The 13261-nt window shown below is 36.6% G+C and overlaps 1 protein-coding gene and 1 long non-coding RNA gene across 17 annotated transcripts in view; both read left to right on the top strand.

The window, feature by feature from the left end:
* The window catches only part of LOC122516234 (potassium/sodium hyperpolarization-activated cyclic nucleotide-gated channel 3), a 66646-nt gene that overhangs the window by 18304 nt on the left and 35081 nt on the right, over positions 1 to 13261 (top strand). The window lies entirely within an intron of this gene.
* On the top strand, positions 4209 to 13158 carry LOC122516235. Of its 2 annotated transcripts, XR_006303515.1 has the most exons (3): positions 4209 to 4923; positions 10828 to 10908; positions 12902 to 13158. It is a non-coding gene; the product is annotated as an uncharacterized LOC122516235 (long non-coding RNA). The 2 variants fall into 2 exon arrangements; XR_006303516.1 differs by lacking the exons at positions 10828 to 10908; positions 12902 to 13158 and adding an exon at positions 8528 to 8792.

The raw sequence follows: 13261 nt of genomic DNA, 5'->3' as shown, positions 1-13261 counted from the left end.
TGATACTGAACTAAAGTATTGACATAGAATACATTTTCTTATAACGTCCATTGTAAATTTCTGAAAAGAATACGCTTTTTTATTCAATTTATTTTTTTTTTTTCTTTGTAAAATATATATCCCCCGTGGGTAAAGTTTATTGTATGAAACGAAATAGGTATAGGATAGAAAAGAATAGCTTCTAATAGCTTAAAATAGCCTTTTTTATTATTTCTCTCTTTTTTTTATTTTACTTTTTACTCGCCATTTAATATCTTTGGCTTGCAATATATTCGAAGTTTTATACTGGAGAGAAATTTCTTTTTTTTTTTTTCAAAAAATTAAATAGAGTATAACGTACTTTTTTCTAGATTTACAGAGTACGCGTAGGAAAATAAAATCCGAGCCAATACTTTTGTTCGTAATTGAGTGTTCATGTTTGTATGGAGTTTCGGAAAGTCTGCCAAGAAATGATTTTCCGTGTGACGAAGTATCGATCATTCGGTATTTACCATGTAATCTTTATTACGCGTTACAGCGAATACCTTGACAGATTCGATCGGTTTCATTTTTGTCACGAGCAAAAATAACGATGCTTCTTTACATCGTGCCTCTTAAGAAGCTTTGCAGCGTGCAAGTGGCTTTTGACTTTTTCATATATAGGATCAAACTAACAACAGTTTCGCGAATATTACGCGAACGTAGTTCGTATTGTTAAATGAGCAGTCTAAGGAAACTTTGATTAAAACTTTATATTCTTAAGATAGGACAAAAGAAAACGTACGTACTAACTTTTATTATAGAAAAATAAGCAAGTCTGAATTTAAAAATACTCGAATCGTATAGTTTTAAAAGTTTCATTCCTTTCATTTTTCTCCAAGTTCGAGTTGGAGGACAACAAAGTCCTTCTTTATCGTATCATTTCTTCTTCTTCTTCTTCTTCTTCTTTTCATTTTCTTCAACGAAAACTACGAAGTCGTTACTCTAACGCGTCCACTTTTTCTTCCAATCGTCGAAAAAGAAAAAGAGAAAGGAGAGTCTAGTCTTCAACCCTCCATAACCTAATTTTTTTCAGCGCTGGAATTAAAGAATTCGGACGAAAGTTACTTAGTTTTTTTATACGTAAAATATGTTGCCGTTAGAAAAAATGTAGGTTTATATATTTCAAAGAAGAAAAAAGTTGGCCTTGAACTAACATTAAAATCTGCCGCTACATTAAAAAGCAATAAATTCCTCATTGAAATCAGATAACGCCGGTATTAATGACTTTTCTTGGAAATCTCGTGTTTGCGTGATATGAATTTGAAACGCCACATTTTGAACAATTAAATACTTTTTAAAAAAGTATATAAAAATGCTATTAAGTAGATTACATAAATAGGATTGATAAAATACACGTATTCGTGTACTTAAGTGTTTGATTTCATAATAACATGGTAAAGTTATAAAGAGTTTAGATAGTTTGCACTGTTTTATTTGAAAAGAAGATGAAACCTTCTAATTAAGCTTAGTTGGGCGTGGCAGGTAAATATCACCGTAAATTTAGTTATATCGTCGTACTCTCGGCATTCATGTAATCGTTGACATTTTCCTGTAGGAAGAATTGATTTGCAACGAGATAGATTTAGTTAGAAGTAACGTCGACAAGGCCAGGGACGTTTAATGATCACTCGGTTCTAACCTTACTCTTACAAATTTCCTCTCATGCTCATTGCCAAATACGACAATGAGAATAAATTGGTTAAGATCGTGTTAAAGGAGCGAATCATGTTAAATAGGACGTTAGCCTAACGTCTTTTTCAAAAGAGATACCAGTATATATAAGTATGTTACGTATCTGTGTATCAACTTATTTACCACCTTTGCACGAGATATTTTTCTTTATTTGGGACGTGATTGTGTGTAACACACTTTTGCTCTTCGGTGATTCATGAATGACAAGTTTCAGAAGAGAGAGGAAAGAGAAAGAAAGTCGAAGAAAAATCCTACTTTGACACTTTGCAGATACGTTTGCGTAGTTGCACGCAAGTTCCGCCATACTGAATTTACCTGTACACGAACGAGGCCTTCTATTCCTTACATTTTATGCACGACCTTACCCCTGAGTAAAGAACAGAGAAAGACAGACAGCCAGAAAAATGAGAGCTTGATTAATATCTTGAGTCACGTAAGTCGTGAATGTTGTACGGTGTACAACTACGACCATTGGAAATTACGATTCATCAAAAATTTCAGATTTCATCTAACAAAACGCCTTAGCGCATTGGCGCATATTTTTTCCATGGAACGAGACCAGGAAGCGATTAGAATTCAACATTTGATTTGCCGCGTGTTCAACATTTAGCGTATAACCTCGTAGAGAAAGGAATCAAAAATAGATATACATTTTTAACCGTTTACCGAACGGAAGAAAAATGATGTTGACTGACGGACAAGAAAAGGACCAATTAATAATTCATGCGTGTAAGGTAGGCAAAAATTCTCGTGTCGCGAAACGTGATTTAATCTTATGACTCTTGTCATCGTTTCTCTTTAACAATCACTCACGTTCGGTAAATTCCCTTTGCGATATATCCTGATATGTATATGAGAAAAGAACATATCGCTCTTTAATACAACGAAACATTGTTCTTTTTCTCTTTTTGTTTTTTTTTTTTTTTTTTTTTTTTTCTCTCGGTCTCCTTTAAAACTTTGGACTTTAATTCGCGATGTTGGATATTTGAGTAAAATTATTTCATTGCCGTTTCGCTCAATGACGTCCGAATCCGTTGGATTCTTCCCTCAAGAGAATCGGGAAAGGTTGTTTCAACCACGGATGACCGCGAACCTCGTAATGCCTAATTGAAAAATTGAGTTCTGAAAAAAAAAAAAAAAAACTCGAACCACTGACCCGAATCTTGCATCAGACGGTAGAAAATATTCGCTCGAATAAGCCTCTTTTCGAATTTATACGATAAGCTAAATAGTATAATCGATGAAATACATATATGTTCAATCATATGGGATGAATTTGATAGTTAAATACGTTTATGCATATCCAGTAAATTTGTTGCGTGTCTATGAGCGTGTGTCTGTGATTTGCAAAATTGTGTACGTCGCGTGTATGTAGAAAGTGTATATTAATAATCGTTTACGCGCGCGTTATTCCACAACGATTCGTTTTATTCCGATTCATTGGACACGCGATACGATACCAATTAACGCCTGTTGTATATATAGTATCACCTTGCTATAATTAACTTTTGAGGTGGTTAAAAATAGCTAATCGCGCTTCAACGATGAAATCTTATTACGATCATATTCTTTCCTACTTCCTCTTATCTATCCTATCTTATATTTAACGTGAATTTTCTATGTCTTTATTAATCAGCCATCTTTTCCACTTAGCAATTACGTTACATCTAATACGTATATAGCATATACGTAGACTTCCTATTGCAGTAGGATGACGCGCTTTTAATGATGTCACACATACGAATTGATATATACGTTTTAATTCTAATCGAAGCGTTGCATTTTCGTCGATAAGGTGGGGAGCGTTAGATTTCAACGTCATCTAGGGAGTAAATCGGATAACTAGTTTCTCCGTGTATACATCCAATCGACTTCTCGGTCGATAAAGTAGAATTTAAATCTCCGAACTAATTGAATGGAGTTCGATGCTTTCGAAGCTTTCTAGGAAATTAACAAGATCGTTTCAAATGGAAAAAGGAAATAAGAAAGATAAATTCGATATCGTTTCTCTTGTCAATTGTTTGAAATAATCTTAAACCTTTCCTTTTTCAAAGCGATAAACTAAATAGAAAAAGGGTGGGAAGGTAAAGGGCGACGTGTAGTAAAATGGAGAAACAGCTGGCCTTCTTTCCTCTCGACCCCACCACCATTGGATTCTCCTTCCTCCCTCTTTCCCTCCCTCTCAGCCACCCTCTCTCTCTCTCCTCTTCATCGTCGACGGTTCACTCTCCTTGTTCGTGCGAACGAATCCGTTCCTCTCGCATTCGCGCGGAAGCACGTCTCTCTGCAAAGAACGAGGGATCCGTCGTGTCTGTCTGTCTGTTTGCCTGTCTTTCTGTTTCTCTTTCGACCTTATCTCTTTATTTTATTCTCGTCCTTCTGTCCAACGACACAACAGAACTTAACAGTAGCAACAGCAGCAAGCAGTCATACATATATTTACGTATCACACATCATACTTACACAGATATAGGCTGTCCTTTCTTTTTAACCAACCAACCAACCAACCAACCAACCGGCCGGCGCTCGAAGTTGCGCTCGAATCCTAAGCTGCGCTCGAGCAGCGCGCGTTTCCCTGCTCCTGCGCGTTCTTTCTCTCTCTCTCTCTCTTTCTCTGGTTCTGTTGTGTGTGTGTTTCTCTCTCTCTCTCTCTCTCTCACTCCTTTCCTCCGAGTCGATCTAGCTCTCCTCCTGCGCTTCTCGACGCTCTCAGCTGCTGCCTGCCACAGCCGCAAGAGTCAGTCTCTCGACCGTCCGTCGGTCCCTCAGTGCGCGTGCGATTCCGTTTCGCCTCCGAGAGATCACCTCCGCTTTGTACACACATCCGCTTTTATAAGTACACGGATCCAAGACGGCCTATTAGCCGGCATTTAAACTGACGCACGTGCATCCTTCCTTCTCTTAGAAATTGAAAACACATTTCGTTTTCAATTTCTTTCATTTCGAAAGTGTTCGTCGCGACCAATTCGATAACGTTTGATTTTTCACGAACTGTGTTTGATTTATCTTCGAACGCGACCAGTGGAGACACTTCCATCGGACCCGACGACAATCGTCCTCCTTTGCTGCTCCTGGATATTTTTTAATCAGGACCACCCAATTTTATTCAACTCTCAAGAGATACTACCATTTGGATGCCCCTGCTTTAATTGGAACATCGAGGATCCTTTTCTTCTCTCGTTGTTCTTCGTAAATTCATCGATCGACTAAGTGAGGCTCGTTTATTTTCCCAATTTATTTTTATTTGCAATTTTAATCGTATTATTATCGTTTCGTTGACCGACGTTTTCGACAGGTTAATTTGGTGCGCGAAGAATTAGAAAATTGATATCCGTGCAACGTGTTATTTTAATCGTAAAGAAATAGCGAATTGTACGGTAGAAAATATCGGGTTGCCACGTCGATTGTCATTTTTCTAATAAAAGATGAGCATATGTCGTTGAATCGTAGAGGATGCGCCATGGGTGTCCCGTTAGCGCGGTCAAAACTAAAGAAATTGTTCGCTCGGTGTTGCATGAATTAAAAGATACAAAAAGTGGCTCGATTATTCCAAGGGAAAAGACATATTCTAAGGTACGATAGAGAAATTATACGCGAACGGACATAATGGCATTCTACTCAAATGCACAGGCTTCGGACGTGATTCACACGTGATTGGACGATTGGTAACACTCGACGAACGTTCGTCGAGTGAAATACAACGAAACCTTGATCGTTAAAACTAATTGGCTGATACATACGAGCGTTCGACCGATTTGTTCTCGAGCGTAAAGGGTACGACCGCTTATTTCTTCATTTTTCTTTTTGTTTTCTCTCTTATAAATGACATTCTTCATCAACAAAAGGCAGCAATTGTTGTCGGCTAAACGAGGACTAAGAAAAACAAGCGAGAAAAAAAAACGAAAAAGAAAAATAAATATTTTCATTTCTGCGTATTCTCGTTTCCGTGTCACTTTTGAAAAAAGTCTTCTATTCGATTACTCGTAATTTCTCATCAACGTTCTCGCTCCGACTTTAGAATTCCAGTTAATTGCGAGACTAAAAAGATAATATATCCATTGTTGACCCCTTCGTGTTAGCTTAGCCGATTCTTTCATAAGGGTTACCTACCAGTCAGCGGCCATTCTGAATAATGCTTTTAACCGTCGTATCGTGTAAAGTTATGCTACCCACGCGGATGGTTTCGCGCACGCGTCTCTTCTTACAAGCTCAATTTTTCATGGTTTTGCAATGTGTTTTACGATCCTATCACTGCCATCTCTCTAACCACAGCACCCATCTTTTTTCTTCTTCCTTCCTATAAAACAATACAAAAATTAGAAATACCGCGTTTAATGAAAAGTATTGGCTCAAATTACATTCTCTGTAAATTTGTAAAAAAAAAAAAAAATCTTTTTCAACTTTTGTTAATAAAGTATACAATAAAAAAGAGAAAATAACGATCGAAGCGCGTTTTTTAAGTACGCTTATAAAAAAAAAAAAAAACCAAATTAAATGGAGAATCGTAATTTTTTATAAGGTTACGAAGAATGTTCTAGACGAAATGTGAAATTCGTATCAATACTTTTAGTTGGAAACTATAAATAGAATGGGTGTAAGTTGAGAAAATACGGAATAAAATCAACGAAACGTTGAAAGAAATCGTTAAATCATTCTCATAATTAATCTTTCCATTTTGACACCGATACGCGATATCGTTCGATATCCTATGAATCACATTACAGTCGTACGACAGATCTCATTAGCTTGCTTGGCTGTCGAATCACGAATGATTTGCATTTTTCATATATTATTCTTATATTTAAAATTTCGACTTTTTCTTTTTATATTCCGTCAAATGAAATGGAAATTCCCTAAACGACGACGACGAGTACACGCGTTATGCAGGTTTCTTTGGAAATCCTCGAGAACAATAGATACGCTTTCCTTATTGGTTTCCTCTAACGACGTTCGCGGTGAAGATATAAAAAAAAAAAAACAAAAAGTAAAGAAAACAAGAATATATTATCAAAAGTAGGAAAGTAACAAACTCAAGCGAATATATAGAAATTGATACATCCCAGTGTAGAATTTATGCGAACGGTTATGCCAACGAACGAACATATAGTAAAGCTCTCGTGTAAATATTTATATACAAATGTATGTGTATATGTCGGTATTATACAAATATTGTTGGTAAGGTTTATCGAAGGTGTCGAAAAGAGATTTTTTTAGAGCACTGAAAGAACATAACAGATTGCTTATATTCGTTGAGAGACAGATACTCGTTGGTATTTTTCAAAAAGCATTCTCGGAATTCTCATCGTCGAATCATAGTCGATGATGACCTCGGTTTTACAAGGGACAGACGTCGTTTGATTTATTTCAATACTTATTCAGCGCTCTTCTTCCTTGTATACTTTCGCCTCGTGAATAATTCATTAATTAAAGTTTCTGCTGTTCGCGCGCGCGACCAACTCTCGATGGACTAGATACATGCCCACTTTATTAAGGTTCGAACCTTTTACCAGGGAAAAAGGGATAGAGAGAACGAAAAAAAACACGAGAAGAAGAAGAAGAAGAAGAAGAAAAAGAAGAGGAAGAAGAAGAGAGAGAGAGAACGTTTTATTTCCATCCTCGAGAAATGAAAATTCAACAACGCCTTTGGTCGGTACTTTTAACTATTTTTTTCTTTTTTTTTTTTGTTATTTCTTTTATTTATTTTAACAATATAGCTCGAATCGTAACAATTAAATGAACGCGTTGTATTGGCCTGGTAAATAAATCGTTTAACTCGGAAGAGTCGTTAGCGCTTAAGCCATTGTTCACAAGTTCAGCGGATTTCAACTATATATATATGTGTGTGAATGTATAGAAAATGTTGTAAAACTTTGGTCATATCCTGTAAACGATTACGCATGTACATATTTAAAATTGCAAACCAATATGGATACAAACGGCTGGTACGTACTTATTTGTACAGAATTAATCGATATATCATGAATGAAAAAGTAATGTGTCAAATGAGTAGAATTGTTCTTATTCTGATAGATATCCAATTACGGCACCCCGTGCCATATATGTGCCCATAATTATGAAAGTGGTTTAAGTCATATATTTCTTGTTTCGAGATATTTAAATGATGACGTTAAATGATTGAACGTTAAATGAATTCTATATAATATTGGAAATAACAAATATTATCTAACGGTTCATTTTTGACAATATCATGAAAATTACGTTGAATTAATTTACTTGAAAATAATGTGCTGAGAAATAACTAATAAACTTATTCTTTTTTTTTTAATTTTGACTTAGACCACTTTCATATAATTATGGGCACATATCACACATTTCTATATACGTTTTTGATAGTTTATATTATTTTTGTTTTCTTTTTCGTATTAGTATAATCACTTAGCTCGCAAAAAAAAACGGACTAACCAAGTAAGATTTGTAACGAATAGAATTTCTAATTTTCTAAAGTGGAACAAATATTTACTTAAGGCTATTTTAAATCTTTAATTAAATATTGATCGTAAAGACGGTAAATGTGGTACGTTTCTGCAAGTGGCATTGCACAGTACAAAAGACGATAAGATAAAAGTTAGAAGACGGAACTGCAACCGGTGTTCTCTCTCTCTCTCTCTCTCTTCCTAGTTTCAGGAACATTGTTCTCTTTTTAGTTTTCGTTAACGAGCCAGTTTATATCAGAAACTGTTGGCAATAGAATGATTGTCCTAAAGTCGAGTTTGTCGTGGAACGATGTTATAAAAATAAAACAAATACGGAACGAGAGAATAATAATGTAACTTTGAGATGTATTTGTATTTAGGTAGGAAAGTTATGGTCGAGGAGGAGCAGGAGGAGGAGGAAGAGAGAAAAAGTAAAAGGAATAGAGGGAGAAAGGAAAAGAGAAGAAGAGTGGGGCGGATTTAATAAGGCTGTACTCTAAGCAGGCGTTCATTTTTAATTGACGTGCTGACATTGGAACAAACACGTATTCCGCGTGCTCAGGTACCATCAGCACGTATCTACGTGTATATACATGGACACATACATATAAATAATACATTTAGATGGACAGAGAGAGAGAGAGAGAGAGAGAAATAAAGAAAGAAAGAGAGAAAGAGAGATAGAAGGAGAGAGAGAGAGAGAGAGAGGACACCCACGTGTCATTTCCTACATTCAGGGTCGAAAGTAGGGAAAAAGGTACTCTTTTAGAATGAGAATTAGTCGAAATAGTTCCGCGATGTTATAAGAATAGAAAAAGAATTTAAAAATATTTAAATGACGACTTTCGTCAAATAGGCATCATTTTTCTCAAAGGTTAAACGCAGATGCGAAGAATTTCGCTCGTCGTCGTCGTCGTCGTCGTCGTCGTCGTCGTCATCGTCATCGTTGTCGAGTATTTAATCGACAAATTTAAGAAAGGAGCGTGAACGCGAACGCGTGTGCGCATTCACGCATACGCTGCCTTTACGATGTATTGAATTATACGTGTTAGCTCATTTTTATTGGATTCTCTCGGCAAACGGTGTCAATTAAAATTCACGATAACTTGGCCGGAAGAACTCGAAACGCACGATCTTCCAACTTATTTCTCTGAATATTATAGGTATATGTATAATATAACGAGAGTTTACGCGTACAAACGCATAAAATGCGCGCGCGCGCGCACACGTAAAATTGCATACGTAATTTCTTAAGAACGCAAGAATAACGCAAGTATGCGGAGTGGTAGGGATGTTGGAAAAGTGCATTATGGTTTTTCCATTGAATCCGTTTCTTTGTTTAAGATTAAAACGTGCGATTTGACGTATAATTAATGCACGGTCTCGCTTGTATATGTATTTAATAACCCATTCTAATGTAAGAAACAAATTGAATCTTCTTCGTTGATTTTTTTGTACACACGGGAGAGAGAGAGAAATAAAAACAATAATAGGAATGCTGGTATGTACGCGTTGTTACTCGTGTTCATCTTCGGTAAAAAGTTTAACGCCTTTTTCTGACGAACGTTGACGGATCAGCATGATGATTAATGTTTATCGATGAAGACGACGTTAATCGATCGACGTTCGGTCCAATTTGATGTCGAATATGGGAGAGGGAGGAAAAGAGAGAAACGTAGTCGTTCTACGCGAGCCACCGAACCAGAACTAATTTAAACGAATTGCTGCATTTCAATAAGCCATCGCTCGTCGTCGTCTTCATCGTCGTCGTCGTCGTCGTCGTTCTAACAATTATTCGCTCATTTTTATTCTTTCCCGTCTTGTTTGTTCTAATCGAACATTATTTTGTGTAATCACGATTTTTGCGAATAAAACAATATTTCTCCTTGATTTATCGATTAACTCATCTCTGTCCCATCGAGATTCTTTTCGCGTTATTCAGATTCTTATTTGAGATCATTTTCATAAACTCGCGAAACATCCTTGTTTAAACGTACCTTTTTTTCTCGGTAAAATCTTCAACGCGATTCTTAAGTCGTTACAGTCATGGTTAATTAATTAACAAATGATAGCCAGCAGCTCGATCATTAGTAACTTGACAATATTGCATGAGGTTATTATTTGGTACCTGATGAAATATAAATAATACAGCTGCGTCATCGATGTAAACGTAACGAGAGATTAAATGCTTCGTCGCTCGCGTGATTATCCGTCCGTAAGTTGCAATTTATTGTTCTTTGGAGTCGACCATTATTTACAATGTGTTTATTCGATTCATAAGTCGTCGAGTTATTAAACGCGAATTACGAATTCCATTCGTCGTTTCCTTCATTTTGATTCCACTCTGTTTTATTATGTTTTTTTTTTGTTGCAGTTAACGCTTTTTTCTCTTGCCTCTTTTATTTTTTTTATGTGTGTGCGCGTGTCTGTGTGTATGTGTTCACTTTGAAAATCCTACGTTTTTTTCTCTCTTTTTTTTCTTTTTCCTTTCAATTTCAAGCGTATTCAATAAATTCGCATTACTCTTACGTATTACCTTTCGCGTGAAATAGACGCAGTATCATATTTCATAAGAGAGCATAAACCACCGAGAGTTTATGAAATATTTATTAAATAGAGTAATTACGTAACAGATAGGAGACGCGCGAAGATTATACTACTTGTAATTTCAATCTGACAGATTAGATGAAGGATAGCCAGGATGGAATAATCGATAAAAATTCATTGTAAATTCGTCAAGGCGGATAAATGTGAGCCGAAGGTGCGTAGTTTATTATTTCCTTATTTGCACGAGAAACCGGTCTTACCGCATTCGTCATTAGGAATCTTTTTCCCCGTTTCTTTGAACTCTTCTATGAACCCTTCTTCTTTCGGGTCAACGAATCAATCCTCCTCTTGACAGGATTCTTCTTTCTTTTTTTCTTCCTTTTTCACCCCCCCTCATTTTTTTCGTCCTCATATCAATCTCGATAAACCTAATTTTCATTCGGTTGTCTCGTTTTTTAGATTCGACATTACCGCGCGAGACTGATTTAATTCTCTAACGCTGCGTCATGTGACACGTTCGCTTTTTTTCTCATTCCTTTTTGGAAATGAAAAGCGACGATATACGATTATAGGCTCGTTGCATCTAACTACCGAGAGAGGGTTATAAACGAACCAGAAATTTGACGCGTCGATTAAAGCTCCACGTAAACAGAAAAATAAATAGAAAGAGAAAAAAAGAGAACGCGTGAGAGAGAGAGAGAGAGAAAGAGCAATATAGGAAATGAAAAAAGGCGGAAATAAATACAACTTAAGATCTAAGTTTTATTATCTGAATAAGAAAAAGAAAAAAGAATATACACAAATAAGAAAGTTTATTAGCCGAAATAGATTGCCCGTAGTTATTCCGAAAATTGTTTCCCACCAAAAGGGTAGGATTGTTCGAGAAATCAAATCATATTTAGTTGTTTATTTCCCTGTAAGATTAAATAGTTGATTTGAAAGAGAAGCGAGTAATTAAGGGATCGGCACAAGTGAGTTATCATTCGATCCGTGTTCTCGAATTCCAAGGAAGGGCAGACTCCAGCTTGTTTCTGCCCTTGCACGCTACCTCCTCTCCCGTTCTCTTTTCCTCGAGTCGCGACCTCGGTAAAAGCCGTGGCGGCATCGGCGGACCTTTACCAGTCGAACCTACTCTAACACCATTCTCTTCTTCGACAAATTGAAAAGTTAGCAATCGAAAGCGAACCTTGACACCTTTTTTCCTAGCTCGCTCGCTCGTCGTTTTTCGAGGGCTAAGCCACTCGAGGAAAGACTCGCGGATATGCTTTCTGCTTCTGGACGAGCGCGCGTCACCCACCAGGGTGGAGGGAAGCTTCTTAAAATAGATTCTAGTACCGGCTAGAGGTTATTCCTTGTACTTACATGCACACATGCATATCTATCTACGTTTGGATACACACTATTTTCATTTATATACAATAGTCCGATATGTGTGTTGCAATTGTGTGTGCGAACAGTTCCAGTTGTAGATTCATGCCTGAGTACTTACGTATCTTTCATCGATCTTTTCTTTACCCTTTTCTCCGTTTCTTTCTTTTACCTAATTGTAAGATACTCTACGTAAACGAATAAAGAACGCGTTACATTTCCGTTTACCAGGGTGCCTGAAAATTGTTTATTCGTTCGAAATTTATTCAGTGGTCACTTTGATGTATTTCACTTTGAACCGAGAAAAAGAGACAGAGAGAGAGAGAGAGAGAGAAAGAGCCAACGTGAATTGAGCCCTTATTTTCACGATGACACGTTCTACCAACTGTATATCATCGAGCCACTTAAATGTATATTATCCTGTCGTCTGTGCATGCACATGTGCACTTATATATCAAAATATGTGTATCTGTCTTAGTGTCCTACTCCCACACGCGACTTTTTACTCCGCACGTCATGAAGTGGCAGAGTGTTTCCGAAGAAGCTGCCACCAATTCTCTCTTTCTCTCTCTTTCTCACACACACACACACACATATCTCCTACTTTTTGCCTTCTTCTCTTTTTCTATTATCTTCTTCTCTTTTATTCTTCTTCTTCATCCCCGTTTTCTTGTTGTTGCGTATTTTTCCCCTTTTCATTTCTCTTTCTTTCTTCCTTCTATCCTTTTCTATCAAAACTGTCTTTCGTTCGTGTCAAACGAATCTAAAGAAATTTCTAACGTGCTCCGAAGAGGGGCATCTCATTCATACGGATGTATTATCATTATGCAAATGCGTAGGTCGTGTAGGAAATGTAAAGAGTGCTGAAACGTACACATAGGGGAAAAAAAAAAAATAAACAATAAAAGAAAGAGAAGCACAGAAGGTACTTGGAAAATTTGACAATTACACTAGGTCAAGTTGATTTAATGAACGCGCATATTTGCTGTAAGGAGGTTGAAGGGGGAGGAGCGGAGGTAAGGGAAAGAAAAAATAAGAAGGAAAAGAATTATTTTGTGCACGCTTTGTCAAAAATATCATTCTCAATAAGATCGTGGAATATTTACGATAGTTTGTAAGGCATGCGTCATTAACGTCAACGATTAATTAATATTGAAAGATATTTTTCCTTTACCGATGTTCTTCCCCAGATAAGTAAT

The sequence above is a fragment of the Polistes fuscatus genome, unplaced genomic scaffold, assembly GCF_010416935.1.
Source record: "Polistes fuscatus isolate 324 unplaced genomic scaffold, CU_Pfus_HIC Scaffold2, whole genome shotgun sequence".
Taxonomy (NCBI): Eukaryota; Metazoa; Arthropoda; class Insecta; order Hymenoptera; family Vespidae; genus Polistes; species Polistes fuscatus.
Note: the sequence above shows the minus strand (reverse complement) of the source record. Positions and strands in the feature narration are given on the sequence as shown.